Here is a 19130-nt window from a genome sequence, read left to right as displayed (position 1 = left end):
ATTTGGGGGGACAGGGTGTGATTTGAGAGGGGCGGGTCCAGTTAAGAGAAGAATAATCTGGAATCTTTAAGGTGGTGGACCATGTGGGTGCCCCTGGGGACCACTATGGAATGCCGATCCCTTTTACTTCATCACAGAAACTAGAATCTCAAGCACAAAGTATGACTATTTAAATCTATAGATGAGCTGAAAAACCACAACTGTGAACTCCCAAGCCCCCCAAAATAACACCAAGTTGTGGAGCTAAGCAGGATGGACCGTTCCTCCATTTCCCCGTTATTATTAATATACTGCTCGCTACCTCATTTTGTCATCTGCTAGCACTTGTCACCAGACAAGCAATAGCAGGTGCCACAAGTTGAAGGAAAAGGAAGACTTGAGAAAATTCCTTCCATTAGCTTAGCTTAAAGCTGCTCTTTGGGAAATGATGGGCTCTCGATTTCTAGAGCAGCCCGGAGAGCCCGGGGGTTCTGTTGAGAGGGTATAGGAGCGGCTGAGGTAGAGGAGGGATGGGCCTCGTGTCCAGAAGGATTTATTGTCATCCCAGTCCCAGTCAGGAAGGCCCTCCAGAAAGTCCTCCACTGCTCCTTGGGGCGGGGAAAGGACAGACGTTCCTAAATGGTAAGGACGTGCCTCACTCAACGTTGCACCTTCCTTTGTACTAATATTGTCCCAGAAAGTCGCTGTTTAATAAGGTAACTGTGGAATGGCACCAGAGCTGGAATTTGGAACACGCGTCCCTATTAAAACAATGTTGTACTGGTTGTCAGGTTTTAAGGAGATAGTGTTAGATCAATAATAAAAAGATACAAATGGGTTAAATGCATGTTATGGGCCGATCTTGGAGGCCATCCTATTTGTGACATTATTTATGCAGAGTGGTGCTTTCTTAAATTTTTGATTCAATTAGCAAATATTTATCTCTAGATGATCATGTATCAAGGACCTGCAGGGCAGGTTGGGCCTCAGTTTCCCCTTGAGTTAAATGGAGATAAAACAATTCTTGGGGTGCTTGGGTGGCTCAGTTGGTCAAGTGTCCGACTCTTGAACTCAGCTCTGGTCTTGATTTCAGGGTCTTGATCTCAGGGGCGTGAGATGGAGCCCTGCGTTGGGCTCTACTCTGGGCACAGAGCCTACTTGAAACAAACCAAAACAATTCTTACTTAACCTCATAGGTCTGTTATGGAGATGAAATGAATTATAATTTGTAAAAGTGCTTTGAAGAGTGCCGGCCTTATAAAAAACGCTTAAGAAATATTAGCTAGCTCTTAGTACGAGAGGTTTGTCCCACTGAGTAGAGTATTCCTACAAAACCTTCCATAGGCTGTCATGCTGTAAAGCAAAGAAGCAATTACTATTAATTTACTATTGATTTTGAAATTGATACATTAATTTCAAATTGATTTCAGATTAATTTGTTAATTAATTTGAAAAATTTGGGGGTGTTCCCAGGCTCCAAAAATTCTTTCTCCCAGGCTTTTCTGATACCTTACGCCACATCTGGCTACTGGATGCACAAAATAAATAGAGATAAAGCCTAGATGCTCACAACAGACACGGGTCGAAGCTCTGGCAGCTGATGCGGAGATGCTGAGTGTGGCTTCTGGGGAAGAGCGTGGGGGGCCGCTCTCGCTGCCGGGGCGCCCTGCCTCTGTAACAGCCACCGCAAAACAAACCCCAGATACTGTTTCTGCTTTTCATCTCTTTCTCCTAAAAGGGAAAATCGTCTTTGAATTTCTCCTGGTGAGCAAGCACAGGTACTCAGGTAGGCCTTTCATAACAGCCGAGCCACGTGGCATAAAGTTTTGAGACGCAGGTGATCCCTGGATTGTACACAGACACGGTCCCTTCCCCGGGTGGAAATTGAAACACATTTCTGTAACAGAGCATCTTGGTAGCCGAGGGCAGGCTGTATAATTAGAGTTTCTTGGTATTCTGGTCTTGAAGGGACCAGCTGTTCTCCGCAGTCGGGGCTGCACTGCCTGTGAGCAGTTGGTGTTTGTCTGTGTGGTTGGACTGGTGAGTGGACCCCTCTAGGTTTTCGCCCTGGGGCTGGGGGAGAGCAGAGCAGAGAAGGGGTAAAGGCCTGCTGGCCATCTCTGGAAACTCTACCCAGTGGCCGTGCCTCCTGGGAACCTGCAGCTCTCCCCTCTGCACGTGGACGTACGGCCAGGAAGGCCTGAGGCCCACACATGTGACGAGCCTGCTGTCAGAAGCTCTTAGCTTTGTCCATGCGAGGGACTCGCACGGCCTGCAGAAATCCCACTAAAGGCGAAGTTTGATAGTTTGATATAAAGACTTTTTGCCCTGACCTGGAAGAGGCAGGCAAAAGGAAACGTTTGACTTCTTGGATTTTCAAAATACGTCAAAGCCTTACGGCGAGCTCCTCCAGTTATGAGGTTCCAGGATGGTTTTGGACATCCCAAAGCAAACACACCAGTTTCTGAAGCTTGTCAGAGATTTGGGATGGAATTTTTACATGCTTCCTGCCACTGAGCCTTGCGTTGCTCAAATTAGTCCCAAGTGGATTGGAGGGTGAAAACACCACACTTTCATGCTGTCTTAAATCTTGGTAAAAGGCAGCGTATTGATGCCCGGGTGACGCCAAGGTGTGCAGATGGGACAAGCCCAGGGGAAGCTATGACCAGGGTAGAGAGGAACCGTCCGTCACAGAGCAGGATGGAGGGCTGCTCCCCACAACGGATGCTCGTTTCCCCATTTGGATGCTCCTTTTGGCTTTTCTGATTTGTTCCTCGTAATTAACTCCTCCGGTTCCAGGGGACTGCTGTGGATTATGGTCAGGGTCTCTCTAAGGGCACATTCTTTGCCTTCACGCATGGTAGAATGACGTCCATCCACTCATCAACGTCTGCGCGTTTTCGTTCTCAACTAATTGAACATGTTACCCACGAAGACTTGGCCTTAAGAGGCGGAAGTAAAACACGTATAGAACCGTTTAACCCGGAGTATATAGGTTCAGTTTTCAATGTCGGTAGGATTTGCAGGATTTCATTTTGTGAACTTTTCAGCTTTACAAGTTGGACAAAGATTTGCTAAGAGGGAATGCGTTTGTCTTGTCCTCAAAGTTTTTGAAAAAGTACCCGTCAAAGGGAAAGCTTACGAAAGTATCTCCGTCGGTGTTCACTAGGGGGACCGCTGGGCACCTTGAGGAACTGCTGTTTTACGCTCTTGCCATCTTAGGCACCAAGCTTCGGTTTAACTGGTACAGCAAACTAGACGTGGGACTTGAAGCTGGTTTTCATCAGCACAGAGAAGCTGGAGAAGCGGCAGCCCAAGACCTGGAAACAACCTGTGTCTTTTGAGTGATGGGTCTGTGTGTGTTGGGGGGAGGGGGTGCACCCAGGGGTTGGGGCAGGTGAACCTCAATAAGTTCTTTCTATTATTAGATCTTCACAAACTGACAATTGATGCAGTGACCCTTCAGATTAAATATAGGACTGGTGCTTGGATTTGCAAACAGGATACACAGAAAAAGGAAGCGCATCTAACCGCTGAGCTGGTGCCTTCTGTAGTAGTTCCGGGAGAGCATCAAACCTCTCAAAAGGCTTTGGCTCCATAGTAGAACCTTGACACCTGCTATGGGCTCCAGGGCAGGGGTCTCAGGAGAAAGAGAAGTAGAAGCATGGGGTACACTCCCGGGGAGTCTCACTTCTGGGGCTGGCCCCACTGTTTGACAGGGACAGAGCAGCTGTGATGGTAAAAGTGACTTTCGGGCATATTTGGGAAGTGTGTGGACCCTGTGACCCCCTCACCCAAGCTGATGACGGAAGGAGTACAACTACTTGTCATCAAGATTGATGACCTTTCCTGAATAAAGAGAGCTCTACCTGCCGTGAGATGGTAAGAGTGAGAAGGAGACTGAGGGTCCACTACGATGCCCCGGGTTCACTGCACGCTTGGGGTCCGCAGCTTTCTGGTTCTGGCTGTGGGACGCCGGTCTCGTCGCTTAACCTCTCTGGCCTCTTATTCTCACTCACTGCACCGTGGGACACACACATGAGGTTACTGTGAGATAAATGATAAGAGGACTCAGCCCAGGGCCTGGCACATGGCAAACACTCAAGAACTGTTAACAGCATCCTTTATGATTTTATCGGCGCTTCAAGAATAACATCGAGCATGAAAAAGCAACTTTGAGAACAGAAAAGAAAAAAGAGGTACATAGACTCTATTAGGAGGTACGCCTGGGATGCCCAACCTCACACATGGAATTCACTCACGATTTTGATTAGCGCCTTTAAAGAACAATGCCTGTGTTTAGTTTTACTTTCTTAAAAGATAGCTCCACACACGAAGTCATTTTATTTTCAAGATTCTAAGGAAATGTGGAAATTAGAAAGGAAATAGCGTATGAGAGTGACTGTATTATAAAATACGTAGCAATCATGAATATAAGAAAGCATTTTCCTTTTTAACTTCTCCGAGTAGATGGAGATTTTATGAGTACTAAGTGGAGAACTCAATATCCTTATTACTTATTTTTTTTTACTACTTAATAATTTGGGGTAAACTAAGATATTATTATAATTAAGCTACATTTTTTTTTTTACTGATACTACCCTTATTTTTTTTTAATTTTAAAGCTAAATAGCTAATTGCCTTATATTTTATTTTAACTCTAGCACTTGCAAAATGCTCTAAAAGTTTTTGGACGGACTTTTACAGTCTTTTAATAATTTGATCCTCAGAACAACATTGTAAGGTGGTCAGAACAAGTGTGGGGCCATGTTTTATGTTCTTCAAATCAGAAACAGGAAAAAAGGTTGAAGGACTCAGCTAGCAAGGGCTGGGGTTGGCATTCAATAATTCTTACTTTCAGAACTTAAATTTGTCTGGATATTTATAGTTTGAAAGAGTTTGAAGATTTTAGTCATTTATTTATTTCAGGGAGAGCTAGAGACAGCACATGCACCCATGGGGAGGGCAGGGAGGGGCGGAGGGACAGGGGAGGGACAATCATGCGCAGGCTCCACGCCCAGCACAGAGCCCCACGGGCGGCTCCATCTCCCCAGCTGAGATCATGACCTGAGCTGAAATCAAGAATTGGAGGTTCAATTGACTGAGCCTCCCAGGTGTCCCTGAAACAACTACTTTCAATTGATCTGCTCAGCAACCCCAGACGGAAGGCACAGTATCTATAAAATCCATTTTACTCCTTAACCTCAACAAATGGATCTTCCCACTTAATCATACAAGCTGTTATAGTTCTGGATAAATTATATTGTTTTTTTTGTTTTGTTTTTTGAAAAATGGTATCTTAGTCTTCAATCTGATTTTGTAGCACCGGAATCCTTTTCTTTTTTTTTTTTTTAATTTTATTTATTTATTTGACAGAAGAAAAGACAGAGAGCAAGCAGGGGGAGCAGCAGGCAGAGGGAGGGGGGAAGCAGACTCCCAGCTGAGCAGGGAGCCCGACGCAGGGCTCGATCCCAGGACCCTGGGATCATGACCTGAGCCAGAGACAGATGCTTAGCCATCTGAGCCACCCAGATGCCCTGCCTGGATACTCTTTCTAATGGATAGTTTTTACCATTAAATTGAAGACAAACCCCCAAAGTGTCCAAATTTACTAGTTGGGTAGATAATATAAACTCCAACCTTCACATTTCAGTGAAAACTGAAAACTTTAGTCATCTAGGAATCTATAAACCCCAAATGATTGAAATATATGCTTAAAATTGTTCACACAGACAAACGGTTTCGTGCAGACAGGACTCTGGTGAGGAAAGTTCGGGGAATGCTTCTCAGTACCACATCAAGCGCCTGGTGGTTTGGGATGTTTTCACAGGCTTCTTTTTGAGGAAACTTTCACTTTTCAGAGTCTCACCATGGCTGGGGACCTGCTGGGGACAGATCCTCATCTGCTCTCCTCGTGGGGTCCCAGTGCTGCGGGGTTGCCAGGTCCTTGTCTTGCGGAGTCGGAGAATGAATCTTGCAAAAGGGGTGAAGACACAAAAGGGTGAAGTGAAAGCTTATTAAGTGAAGGTGAGAACAGAAAGGAAAGAAGAACATCTGCGTAGAGTCAGAGGAGCCCCAAATGGGTTGCCACTGAGGGTTTTGATGGCCCGTCTTTCATAGGAAACTGACCAGGGAACTTGTCCTATGTCTTGCCTCTGACATTAGAGACAAACAAGGTGGATCTGTAAATACCATGAAACGATCCCACATATATTTAGAACAAACAAGGTGGATTTGCAAGTATCAGGCGACTCTCTCATCTGTATCTAGAAAAAGACAAGGCGGATGTGCTGTGCTCCCTTCTTTCTTGCTGATATCTCACCTATGGCGCTTCTTGGCATCTGGGATTTCTGTGAGCCTGGTCACATAGCCCCCTACCTGCCTCTCCCTGCCGAGCGTCACCTGCCCCTTACTCACCAGCTTGTGTGACTTTTACTCATTCCTAGAGAGGACCCGTCTATAGGATCCGCTGAAAGCTACCCTGGGGAAAAAGAAGCAACATCAAGGCGGCTGCTTTCTTACCCAAGGCCAACCGATCCTTTAAAAAAAAATTATCATGTACGTTTGAGATGATATTCAGAAACCAAGAGTAATTTTTTTCTATCTTTATGCGTTCTCCCGCCCCCTCCCCCCGGACCCCTACGTGGCCTGGATCAATTGAGTCACTTAGGTGATGGGAATCGAATGTTGTGGGAGCTGGAACAAATGTTTGGAAGAGATCTGGGAAACCTTACGTAGGGTTCCCTTGATGAAGGCAAATAAAAACCAGTCACCTCTTCAGCCCTTGGTAACTTCTGACTCATTGCCTTGTGGACATCTGTAACTTTTATGGTCCGTAGCACTTTCCTTGAGGTCTGTTACCTTGCACTGTGTTATTACTGTTCTTATCTTTTTTATGGACATGCCTTGCTCTCCCAATTAAATTGAGGGAGAGAACGCATTTTATAGCTGTATATCTCTTTGGGTTCTTATGTAAGTACCCAGCTAACCTCCCCTAAGGAGATCCTCAACACACCGGTTACCGCCAGTAATACGCACAGATTCCCCACTGGAGGTTCTGATACTTTCCATCCCCCATGAAGGGAATGGAGAGAGCATCACTTTCCTAGAGAGGCACTTACGACCTCACCGAGCTGACTCGTTGATGCGTATAAATACAGCTGAGTCAGAAATCATCCAGAGTTTAAATATCAAAGAGCTAGCTCATTCCCCTGCTTCATACTCCTAGTTAGATTAATTAATAATGTAACAGCCCAAACTGAGTTCAGGCACGTGGAGATCGTTGAGGTTTTCCCTCCTTGTGGTTAGTTCACCATATTTTAGGAAGATATCACAGGAATTAGATTCAGAGACTTTGCTGGGAGACAAGACATGATAAATTGTTTAGTGGCAATAGAGTTTTATTGGGAAGAAAACACAGAAACTTCTTTATACTCAAGGGACCAAGAGAGCCACACAAGCTTCAGTGGCCTACGTAAATAGTATCTTAATTACGTCTCAAAACAAACCATATTGAGCTGATCATCACTCGTGGGAAAGCAGGCTTCAGCTCACAGCACTAATTACGGTACCTTCGACAGCATCCTGACTCTACCTCCCCACCTCTGGCTCCTTGTTCCCTCTTCATACTTCGGGTTGACTTTCCTCTTAGTGGGAGGGGCAGCTTGACTTGTGCCAGCACATGGTAGACTGGAAGCTCGACGCTCTGGGAAGCAGCAACAGAAAGATCTTTTTTTTTTTTTTTTTTTTTAATTTATTTATGATAGTCACAGAGAGAGAGAGAGAGGCAGAGACACAGGCAGAGGGAGAAGCAGGCTCCATGCACCGGGAGCCTGATGTGGGATTCGATCCCGGGTCTCCAGGATTGCACCCTGGGCCAAAGGCAGGCGCCAAACCGCTGCGCCACCCAAAGATCTTGATGGAAATGGAGACACTCCATTTCGATGCCTCGAACAGGGATCCCTGTTTGAAGAATTTTTAAAAAATATATGGCAATGGGCCCCTGGGGTGGCTCAGAGGTTGAGGTCTGCCTTCGGCTCAGGTCGTGACCCCTGGGGTCCTAGGATCGAGTCCTGTATCAGGCTCCTTACAGGGAGCCTACTTCTCCCTCTGCCCCTCTCTGGGTCTCTCATGAATAAATGAATAAAATCTTAAAAAAAAAAAGAATATATGGCAATAAAATGGAAAATAGAGGCAATTACTGTATTAAGATAGTTTGGGTCAACCTTTTTTTGAACTGTACAAACAATTTATGTATTTGTCAGACAATTGCCTTATTTTGGCCAAGGCAACGTGTCCCCGAAACACGAATAACCTTAGCAAACGTAAGGAGTGCTGTGAATGGGAGCATCAACTCTCCCCGTGTTATGCGCAGGGGGGGCTTGGGGATCTTCAGATAGAGTTGCATACCGCGTGTATCTCTAAAAACAACCCCACGCGTGCAGAAACACGGTGTGCGACGAGGGACCCTGGAAGCTCTGCGTGCCCAAAATACCTCTGCTGGACCTCCCGTCACCTCGGTTGGAACTTCCTTTCCTTTGTGATCCGTCTGATCCCAGATGCTAACTTGCTTAGCGAATTTCTCTGTTTTAGCCTCGATTTCCTCAGTTGTAAATTGAGGGGTGGGAGACACTCAGCTTCCTGTGGTCTGTTTCTCCAGGTTCCTCTCCTTCTGTCCCCCAAGGACCTACTTTCGTGTTTGGCGTTCAGGGTTTTCCTGTACTCAACTCGCAGGCTATCCTAGATCATTTTAATTATACCAGAATCCAAATGTCAGACTCTAATCTTAGAAAAACAGTCCAATTGGCTACGATTGCCCTTGAGCACTTTCTTATCGAGGAATTGTTCCCTGTGCGAATCTGTGATAACCTTTCTCTAGAAGGACTCAGAGACCTTCTGAGCCTCCACTTGACCTCCCCTCTCTGTTTCCGACTCTGCATCCTTCGCCACGTCTCTGCCTCCACCAGTCGGCTGAGGCTGCCAATAGTTGAGACGAGCTAACCCCAGTTTGATCAAGTCTTACTTTTTTTTTTTTTTTTAAGCCAGGCAGTAGGAGTACAGTCATTTTTCCTACTCTTTCATAACATCCTGAGCTCGAGAGCCTGTTGTAAGGGAGAGATACTTAGCTTGAGGGGGAGCAAGGCCAGGCCTGACTTCTGGGTCGCACCGTCATAGGCCTTCTGGTCTTAATCTCAGGAAATCTCAGCTGACTCTGTCTCCCTCAGTTTGTGTCCAGCAACAGCTTTCGTGCAGTGAAGGAAACACATACCTAAATACACACACACGCACACATACGGAATTCGAGAAGTTTCTCCTGGCAGAGTAAAATACTAGGATGCGTTTGGAAGAAGAGGGGACAAGGAGGAGACTGTCAAATTTTTTTATAGGGGCACCCGGGTGGCTCGGTGGTTGAGCGTGACCCTGGGGTCCTGGGATCGAGTCCCACATCGGGCTCCCTGCATGGAGCCTGCTTCTCCCTCTGCCTGTGTCTCTGCCTCTCTCTCTGTGTCTCTCATGAGTAAATAAATAAAATCTTAAAAAAAAATTTTTATATAGCTGAGGTATAATGGACATATTATATTACACATATACCTATTATATTAGGTTCAGGTGTAAAACATAGTGATTTAACATCTGTAGGTGATCACCACAACAAATCTAGTTAACATCCATCACAATCATAGTTACAATTTTTTTTTCTTCTTGTGGTGGGAACTTTTAAGATTTCTTCTCTCAGCAACTTTCAAATATGCAATACCACCTTATTAACCGTAGTTGTCAAGCTCTGCATTACATCCTTATGACTATTTTACTTTATTTCTACTACATAGGGTCTTTATTTTTTCATTTTTATTCAGTTTATTTAAACTAAAAAAGCACACCAGTTTACCCGTTTCTCCCACCCCTATTCCTGGCTGCTTACTAGCCCTCATCTGTTTTCTGTATCTGTGAGCTTGTGTTTTATTTTTATTTTTTCATTCTACATACAAGAGAGATCATACAGAACTTGTCTTTTTCTGCCTGACTTATTTCAGTTTCCTCTTAGCAGAATGTCCCTGAAGCCCATCCATGTTGCTGTAAATGGCAAGATTTTTTCTTTTTTATGGATGAAAAATATTCACATATTCTTTATTCATTCATCTGTCAGTGGACACTTAGGTTGTTCCCATATATTGCAATTGTAAATAATGCTTCAGCGAACATGAGGGTGTATATATCTTTCCAAATTGTGTTTTCATTTTCTTTTTTTAAAGATTTTATTTATTCATTCAGGAGAGACACAGAGAGATGTGCATTCGATTGTTGTAAATTAATTGACTATATGTGCATTAATCTATTTCTGAGCTCTCTTCTGTTCCATTGATCTATGTGTCTGTTTTTATGCCAATACCATCCCATTTTGGTTACTATAGCTTTATGATATAGCTTGAAATCAGGGAGTGTGATGTGTCTCTAGCTTCATTTTTCTTTCTCAAGATTGCTGTGGCTTTTCAGGTGAGACTGCCAATTCTTAACTCCAGAAGCCTGAAAGTATGTCTCCAGGTCTGATCAGTTATATTTGCACATGGCCCACAGATATTTATTGAGTGTCCGCTGTGTGTTAAGTCAGGGGGCTGGGTCGTAGGTGGGAGATGTACAAAGCTAGGTGAGATGCTTTTTAAACTCAGTTTCTTAGTGATGGGGCTTCCCCCACTCCCACATGCCTCATAATTCAAGTACCATTAAATGCATAATCCAGGCAAAACTTGCCAAGTTTAGTCTTGACCAGCACCTGATTCCCACTTGAAACCGTAAATAGTCTTAGGTTTACTCAGAACTTGGCTTTCATACAGATACCTCAAGTTCCAGGCTCAATGAAAGGTGAGTAAGCCTTGGGGATGCTCTCAGCATTTCAAGCCTGAGCTTCGAAAAGTAATGAAAGGGACCCCCAGACGAGGCCTGTCTAGTGAGAACACTTCACATCAGTCTCCAAACTGAAAGTGATCAAAAGAAAACCTTTCCCCTTTTCCTCCCTCCCTCCCTCTCCGCCTCCCTTCTTTCCTTCCTTTCTTATAAAGGCCATAAATAGTATAATCTGTTGGAATTTCCAGAAGAATAACCCCTGCCCCCGATATTGAGCACTTTCTTTATTAATCAGGGTGAGACTATGAAGTGTGAAATACTTCTTAGAGACAGAAATCACTCAAAACTTCTCCACCTTGTGATTTACTTTTACAAGTGACAATTTAGAAGCAGACAATTCCAGGCTCCTCTAAAGTAGGGTACTGTCCCCAGTCTAGCAGTTATTTCTAACAAGCCCTCAATGCTCTCTTTACAGCTATCAGTTGAGCACTCTTGCAAGCTCATGCAGTCATTCCAAACTTTCCTACCAAGTTTCTGCTGCCAGGAGCTGTTGAAGATTTTGCTAGAACTTTCTTCAAGGCATGATGTGTGTTTTCCCCTTGATGAGTGATTTAACCTGATTTATTAGAGGAAATCATTCTTTGAGAACGTTTTAGTATCTTAACAGTAATCCTTTGCCATTTTCACTTGCCTTTTAAATGAAAGGATTTTACCTTCATTGTAATTTCTGTTTTATTGTTTAAACTTACTACTTGTCCTAATCTTAACTTAGGGACAGAAGTTCAGTCTCTTCCATTTATTTGAACGTTTGGGGGTGGGTGGTATGGTTAAAAGTGAAGAGTTTCATGAAACACGGTCTCATTAGGAAAACAGTCCTAATGAGAATAAATATGACTTGAACCATTTCAAAGTATTTATTTATTTATTTATTTATTTATTTATTTATTTATTTATTTATGTGAGCAGCAAGGCAAAGTTTTTTGAGCGATAGTAAAAGTTTATTGAGCTATAGTACAAAGCTTCCAAAGAGGGAGGGGACCTGAGAGCATTGCCCATCAAAGCCCTTATTTAAAACTCTTCAAATTTTACTTTTTTAAGGAAACCTCTCTAATTATATGAAGTAAGGAGTTGAGGAAAAGGTAAATAAAAATAATCTTTCTAAAATTACCTTCAAGAGTCTTTTTATTTCATGCATGACTTATAGATATACTTTAAAAAAAAAAAGATTTTATTTATTTATTCATGAGAGACAGAGAGAGAGAGGCAGAGACACAGGCAGAGCTCCATGCAGGGAGCCTGACGTGGGACTCGATCCCAAGACCCTGGGTCACACCCTGAGCTAAAGGCAGACGCTCAACTGCTGAGCCACCCTGGTGTCCCATAGGTATACTTTTTAAGAGCAATATATTATTCATTTTTGTCATTTTGGTGTTTAAGCTTTTGAAAGCCAAATATATAAGTTTTAATCTTGAATGTAGAACCCAATACGATTTAGTTGGCCTTTATACCCAAAGTACTGACAAGGTCTTAACTGTCGTCTTACATTTTAAGAACCCCCCATCTTACATTGGTCCTGGTGATTCAGGCTAATAATCAGGCATTCCCATAAACAAATAACAGCCAAGCAGATAGAATAAATCCATCTTGAGGACTGAAATAGTAGAGTGGGTAATCATATTAACTCTTGGCCCATGGCAAGTCTATGAAAGTTTACAAGGAAAATCCATTTCCTTATTCATTCATTCATTCATTCATTCAGTTAAGAATTTTTTTGCAAGCTTCTTTTGGATAGCAATAATCATTCCAGATCAGGGGTTGTTAAACAGTGACCTACAGGCCAAGTCTGGATGGCTCATGAGATAAGAATGGTTTTAACATTTTTAAATGGGTAAAAAAAAATCAAAAGAAGAATAATATTTTATGAAACATCAAAATTATATGAAATTCAAATGTTAGTGTTCAGAAATGGAATTTTAATGAAACATACACATGCACCAATTACCTGTTGTCTATGACTGCCTTCAGGCTTCCAAACCAGAGCTGGGTAGTTGCAACACATACTATATGGCCTGCAAAGTCTAAAACATTTACTATCTGGCCTTTTACAGAAAATGTTTGCTGATCACTGTTGTAGACACTGGGAATTCAACAATGAGAACGATAGGGAAAATAATTCTGTACTTATGAAATTGCATTCTAACAGGAACTTAAGAAAAATAAACAAGGGGACGCCTGGGTGGCTCAGCGGTTGAGCGTCTGCCTTTGGCTCAGGGCCTGATCCCAGGGTTCTGGGATCGAGTCCCCCACATCGGGCTCCCTGCGTGGAGCCTGCTTCTCCCTCTGCCTATGTCTCTGCCTCTCTCTCTGTGTCTCCCACGAATAAATAAATAAAATCTTAAAAAAATAAACAAGATAATTTCAGGTCTTTGAATGTATTACAAAGGAAATGTAACAGAACAAGGTGATAGAGGGTGAAGGTGGTTAGTTTAGGAGGTCTCTGTGGCAGTGGGTCTGAGAGCTGAATGACAAGTAGTCAGCCATGAAGAATCTGGAAACAGAAAATCCCAGTCAGCGAGAACAGCAAGAGGAGGGTCTGAGCTTCAAGGAAGCAAGGTTGTATCATAGACGGATGAGGCAGTAGCAGGAGGGGAGATCAGACGGGGCGTTAGAATCTGGCTGGAGCCTGGTCACAGAAGGCCCCTTCGGATGAGGCAAGTGTGTATTTTTCTTTATGGGCAAAGAGAATTACCTGAGAGGTTTTATGCCCAGGGATGATACGATCTGAATGAATTTTAGAAAGACAATTTGACAATTGTATGGAAAAGAGATTCTAATGTTAGTCAAAACGGATGCGACAGTTAGGGCGTGTTGCTGTCAACCCAGTGAGAGCTGAGGGTGGCTTGCATGAGAGGGGCAGCCAGAGAGATGGGAGAAATTGGAGAGATTTAGAATGTAGATTGGAGGTGAACTGTCAAGGCTGCTGTGGGGAAGGCAAAGGAAAGAGAAAAATCATCGTGGATTACACTTGGGTTTTTGGCTAAATCGGCCACTTCCTAATGATATTATACTCCAAACCCTTGAAATATATGAACTATGTCTCAAATAAGACTTTCTGTCCCAGGGCAGCCCAGGTGGCTCAGCGGTTTAGTGCTGCCTTCAGCCCAGGGCGTGATCCTGGAGGCCCCGGGATCGAGTCCCACGTCGGGCTCCCTGCATGGAGCCTGCTTCTCCCTCTGCCTATGTCTCTGCCTCTCTCTCTCTCTCTCTCTCTCTCTGTGTGTCTCTCATGAATAAATAAATAAAATCTAAATAAATAAATAAATAAGAAAGACTTTCTGTCCCATGAGTAAACACGTATTTTCTACTAGAAGCATACTTAGTCTTTTACTAATTTCTTTCCTTTCCTGTCTTTCCTGAATTAGAAAATGGTTGACATTATCCACAAAGGCATATTAACTAAAGGACAGATGGAAAGCTTTAGACTGAAGTCTCTGTGTGGACATCTTTCTACAGAGACTGTGGAAAAGGTGCAAGTGACCATGGAAGACCAGCCTAGCACTACCTGTGACCTTTGCCTTACCTAGGTGATCTGTTGTTCATTTGTAGATACTAGGGCAATGAATAATCAGATTTCCTTGCGACATTCTCTCAATTGCTCTTAATTCCAACAGATACCTGTAACACGGATTCATTTATTTCAGTTCAGCCTGTTACACATATATAGTTGAGGTACCCAGCCAAATAGCAGTAGCCTGTATTTTCTTAGGTTGTAGAAATGTTATGTTTGCAGAAAGAAAACACATTCCTTCCAGTTTTATTAGCATGACCAAACACTGATGATGTGTACCTGCCAAAAATTTTTGTGCAAAAATTGAGGATGTCATCTTACCAACACTATCATTAAAAAAGATGGGATGAAGGAACATAAAGACCTTTCCTAGATTTTTATTCAATCTCCTATAAAAAGGAAACCAGAACTTTAAACTTGTGCACGGATTATCCTTCTAGCTACACGGATGACTTAGGAAGACGACATGACTTTAAATAGTTTCAATCACTGAGATGGTTGAAAAGATGAAATGAACTGGGTGATGGGAAGGTTGCAGTAAACAGTATGAGACTCAGTAGGACTTGGTGGTGGGCTGAGTGTGTGTGAGAAACACACACACACACACACACACACACACACACGTGACTCTTGAGTCTTGACTTGAGCAGTTGGCTGGGTGATTACAGCATTTTGGAGATCAGAAACCCTGAAAGGGAAGGGATGATTAAGGGAATGACCCTAGTTTGGGACCTACATTGAGTCTGAGTTGCTCATTGTCTTCACTTAAAGACAGTCAAGAAAGAGTTGGAGATATGGACTGGGTGCTCATAGAAGAGATGAACCTTGAAGATTTAGGAGGATTTTGGAATCTTGGGAATAAATAAGATAGCCCAGAGAAAATGCAAAGAGTGAAAAAGGCTAATATTTACTTTCTAAGGGATAAGGATAAGAAGAGAAACTTGGAAAGAAGACTGCAAACAAAGAAGCAGAAGGTAAATAGTAAAACACTAGTGTGGGGAGCCATAGAGGCCACAAAGGATGTTTTCAAGAGTGATCAACAGTTTTAAATGCTGAAAAAAAGGCAGGTGTTACAACAACTGAAAATATCCACTGAATTTATTTATATGTCGACTTTGGTGAGCCTGATAAAAGCAATTCTGGTAGAATCACGGCAGAGAAAATTAGATGACAGTGGATGAAGGAGTATGAATGGCAAGTGAGAGTGCAAAATGAGGATAGTCAGGTTTTTCAAGAAGATTGACAATGAAAAGTAGAAGAGTAGGATGTTTGATCAAAAGGATGTTGGAAAAGGGAAGGTCATTCCTTCGCAGTCATAAGATTTGAGTTTGTTTAAGTGCTGATGAGAAGGAGTAAGAAAGAGAGAAGGTTGATATGTCAGAGGGGAATTAATTACAGATCAGTGTCCAAAACACCAGGAATGAAATTTACAGTGTGTGTTGAGGGATCGGCTTTATTTAAAATGATAGATTCTGCTATTTTTCCAGTATGAGAAAAGAAAATGAGGGTTAAAAACGAAAGTAGATTTGATAGTCAGAAGTTCTCTTATGATGACTTCTATTTTCTCAGTGGAGTAGGAGGAAAGGTTCTCAGATGGAAATGCAAAGCAAAGAGCAGCTTTGAGAGACTTGAGAGGGGTGAGGTGGTGAGAGTTTGAAGCAGCATGAAAAATGGAAGCTGGCTAAGGAATTTTGGTCAGCTCCTTGATGGCCAGGTTGGAGAGCTCCGCTGAGAGGGGTGATCACAGATTTATGATGGCGAATTGCTCAGTATTAGTTTTCTTTCCTTTTTTTTAAAAAAAAAAATTTAAATTCAGTTTGCTGACATAATAACACCCAGTGCTCTTCCTATTAAGTGTCCTTCTTAAGGCCTGTCACCCAGTTACCACAATCCCCCGCCCACCTCCTCTTCTGCAACCCTTTGTCTGCTTCCCAGACTTAGGGGTCTCTCATGCTTTGTCACCCTCTCTGACTTTCCCCACTCAGTTCCCCTCCTCTCCTCTATAATCCCTTTACTATTTCTTATATTCCCCGTATCAGTGAGACCATATGATGATTGTCCTTTTACCATTGACTTACTTCACTCAGCATCATACCCTCCAGTTCCATCCACATTGAAGCAAATGGTGGGTATTTGTCGTTTCTAATAGGCTGAGGAATATTCCATTGTACACACAGACCACATCTTCTTTAACCATCATCTGTTGATGGACACCGAGGCTCCTTCCACAGTTTAGGTCTTGTGGACATTGCTGCTATAAACATCGGGGTGCAGGTGTCCTGCCTTTTCACTGCATCAGTATCTTTAGGGTAAATCCCCAGCAGTGCAATTGCTGGGTCATAGGGCAGGTCTATTTTTAACTCTCTGAGGAACCTCCACACAGTTTTCCAGAGTGACTGCCCCAGGTCACATTCCCACCCACAGTGCAGGAGGGTTCCCCTTTCTCCACATCCTCTCCAACATTTGTGGTTTCCTGTCTTGTTAATTTTCCCCATTCTCACTGGTGTGAGGTGGAATCTCATTGTGGTTTTGATTTGTGTTTCCCTGATGGCAGGTGACGCAGAGCATTTTCTCATGTGCTTGTTGGCCATGTCTATGTCGTCTTTGGTGAAATTTCTGTTCATGTCTTTTGCCCATTTCATGATTGGATTGTTTGTTTCTTGGGTGTTGACTTTAATTAGTTCTTTTTTTTTTTTTTAAAGATTTTATTTATTTATCATGACAGACACACACAGAGAGAGAGAGGCAGAGACACAGGCGGAGGGAGAAGCAGGCTCCATGCAGGAGCCTGATGTGGGACTCGATCCCGGGTCTCCAGCATCACGCCCTGGCCCAAAGGCAGGCACTAAACCGCTGAGCCACCCAGGGATCCCCTAATTAGTTCTTTATAGATCTTGGATACTAGCCCTTTATCAGATAGGTCATTTGCAAATCTCTTCTCCCATTCTGTAGGGTGTCTTTTCGTTTTGTTGACTGTTTCTTTGCTGTGCAGAAGCTCTTTATCCTGATGAAATCCCAATAGTTCATTCTCACTTTTATTTCCTTTGCCTTCATAGTGTGTCTTACAAGAAGTTACTGAGGCCAAGTTCAAAGAGGTTGTTTCCTGTGTTCTCCTCTAGGATTTTGATGGATTTTTGTCTCACACTTAGATCATTCAACCATTTTGAGTTTATCTTTGTGTCTGGTCTAGGAGAATGGTCTAATTTCATTCTTCTGCAAGCAGCTGTCCAATTTTCCCAGCACCATTTGTTGAAGAGACTATCCTTTTTCCAGTGGATACTCTTTCCTGCTTTAGCAAATATTAGTTGCCCATAGAGTTTAGGGTCCATTTCTGGATTCTCTATTCTGTTCCGTTGATCTATGTGTCTGTTTTTGTGCCAGTACCATGCTGTCTTGATGACCACAGCTTTGTAATACAGCTTGAAGCCCAGCATTGAGATGCTCCCAGATTTGGTTTCCTTTTTCAACATTCTTTTGGCTATTCGGAGTCTTTCCGGTTCCATACAAATCTTAGGATTATTTGTTACAACTCTGTGAAGAAAGACCATGGTATTTTGATGGAGATTGCATTGAATGTGTACATTGCCCTGAGTAACATAGACATTTTCATAATATTTATTCTTCCAATCCATGAGCATGATGTTTTTCCATCTCTTCATGTCTTCCTCAATTTCTTTCATGAGTTTTCTGTAGTTTCTAGAGTATAGATCCTTTACCTCTTTGATTAGGCTTATTCCTAGGTATCTTAGGGTTTTGGGTGGGGTCTTTCTCTGGTTTGGGGATCAAGGTAATGCTGGTCGCATAGAATGAGTTTAGAAGTATTCTTTCTATTTCTATCCTTTGAAACAGCTTTAGTAGAATAGGTATTATTTCTTCTTTAAATGTTTGCTAGAATTCCCCTGGGAAGCCATCTGGCCCTGGATTTTTGTTTCTTGGGAGGTTTTTGATGACTGCAATTTCCTCTCTGGTTATTGGCCTGTTCAGATTTTCTATTTCTTCCTGTTTCAGTTTTGGTAATTTGTAGGTTTCCAGGAATGCAGCCATTTCTTGCAGATTGTCTAATTTGTTGGCATATAGCTGCTCATAATACATTTTAAAAAATCATTTGTAGTTCCTTGGCATTGGTTGTGATTTCTTCTCTTTCATTCATGATTTTATTAATTTGAGTCTTTTCTCTTTTCTTTTTAAAAAATCTCACTAGGGGTTTGTCTATCTTATTAATGTTTTCAAAGATTCAGCTCCTGGTTTCGTTGATCTGTTCTACAGTTCTTCTGGTCTCTATTTCATTGAATTCTGCTCTAATCTATTATTTCTCTTCTCCTGCTAGGCTTTATTTGCTGGTTCTTTCTCCAGTTCCTTTAGATGTAAAGTTACCTTGTGTAGTTGAGATTTTTCCAAAAATTTCAGGAAGGCTTGTATTGAAATGTATTTCCCTCTTAGGACCACCATTGCTGTATCCCAGAGGTTTTGAACAACTGTGCTTTCATTTTCATTGGTCTGCATGAATCTTTTTAATTCTTCACTAATTTCCTGGTTGATCCATTCATCTTTTAGTAGGATGCTCTTTAACCTCCAAGTGTTTGAGTTCCTTCCAAATTTCTTCTTGTGATTGAGTTTTAGTTTTAGTTTCAAAGCATTATAGTCTTAGCAGAGAATAATCCCAATCTTTTGGTTGAGATTTGTGACCCAGTATGTGGTCTATTCTGGAGAAAGTTCCAAATGCACTTGAAAAGAATATCTA

Source organism: Canis lupus, chromosome 12 (genome assembly GCF_011100685.1).
Source record: "Canis lupus familiaris isolate Mischka breed German Shepherd chromosome 12, alternate assembly UU_Cfam_GSD_1.0, whole genome shotgun sequence".
NCBI classification, from domain to species: Eukaryota; Metazoa; Chordata; class Mammalia; order Carnivora; family Canidae; genus Canis; species Canis lupus.
This window is presented reverse-complemented; position numbering follows the sequence as displayed.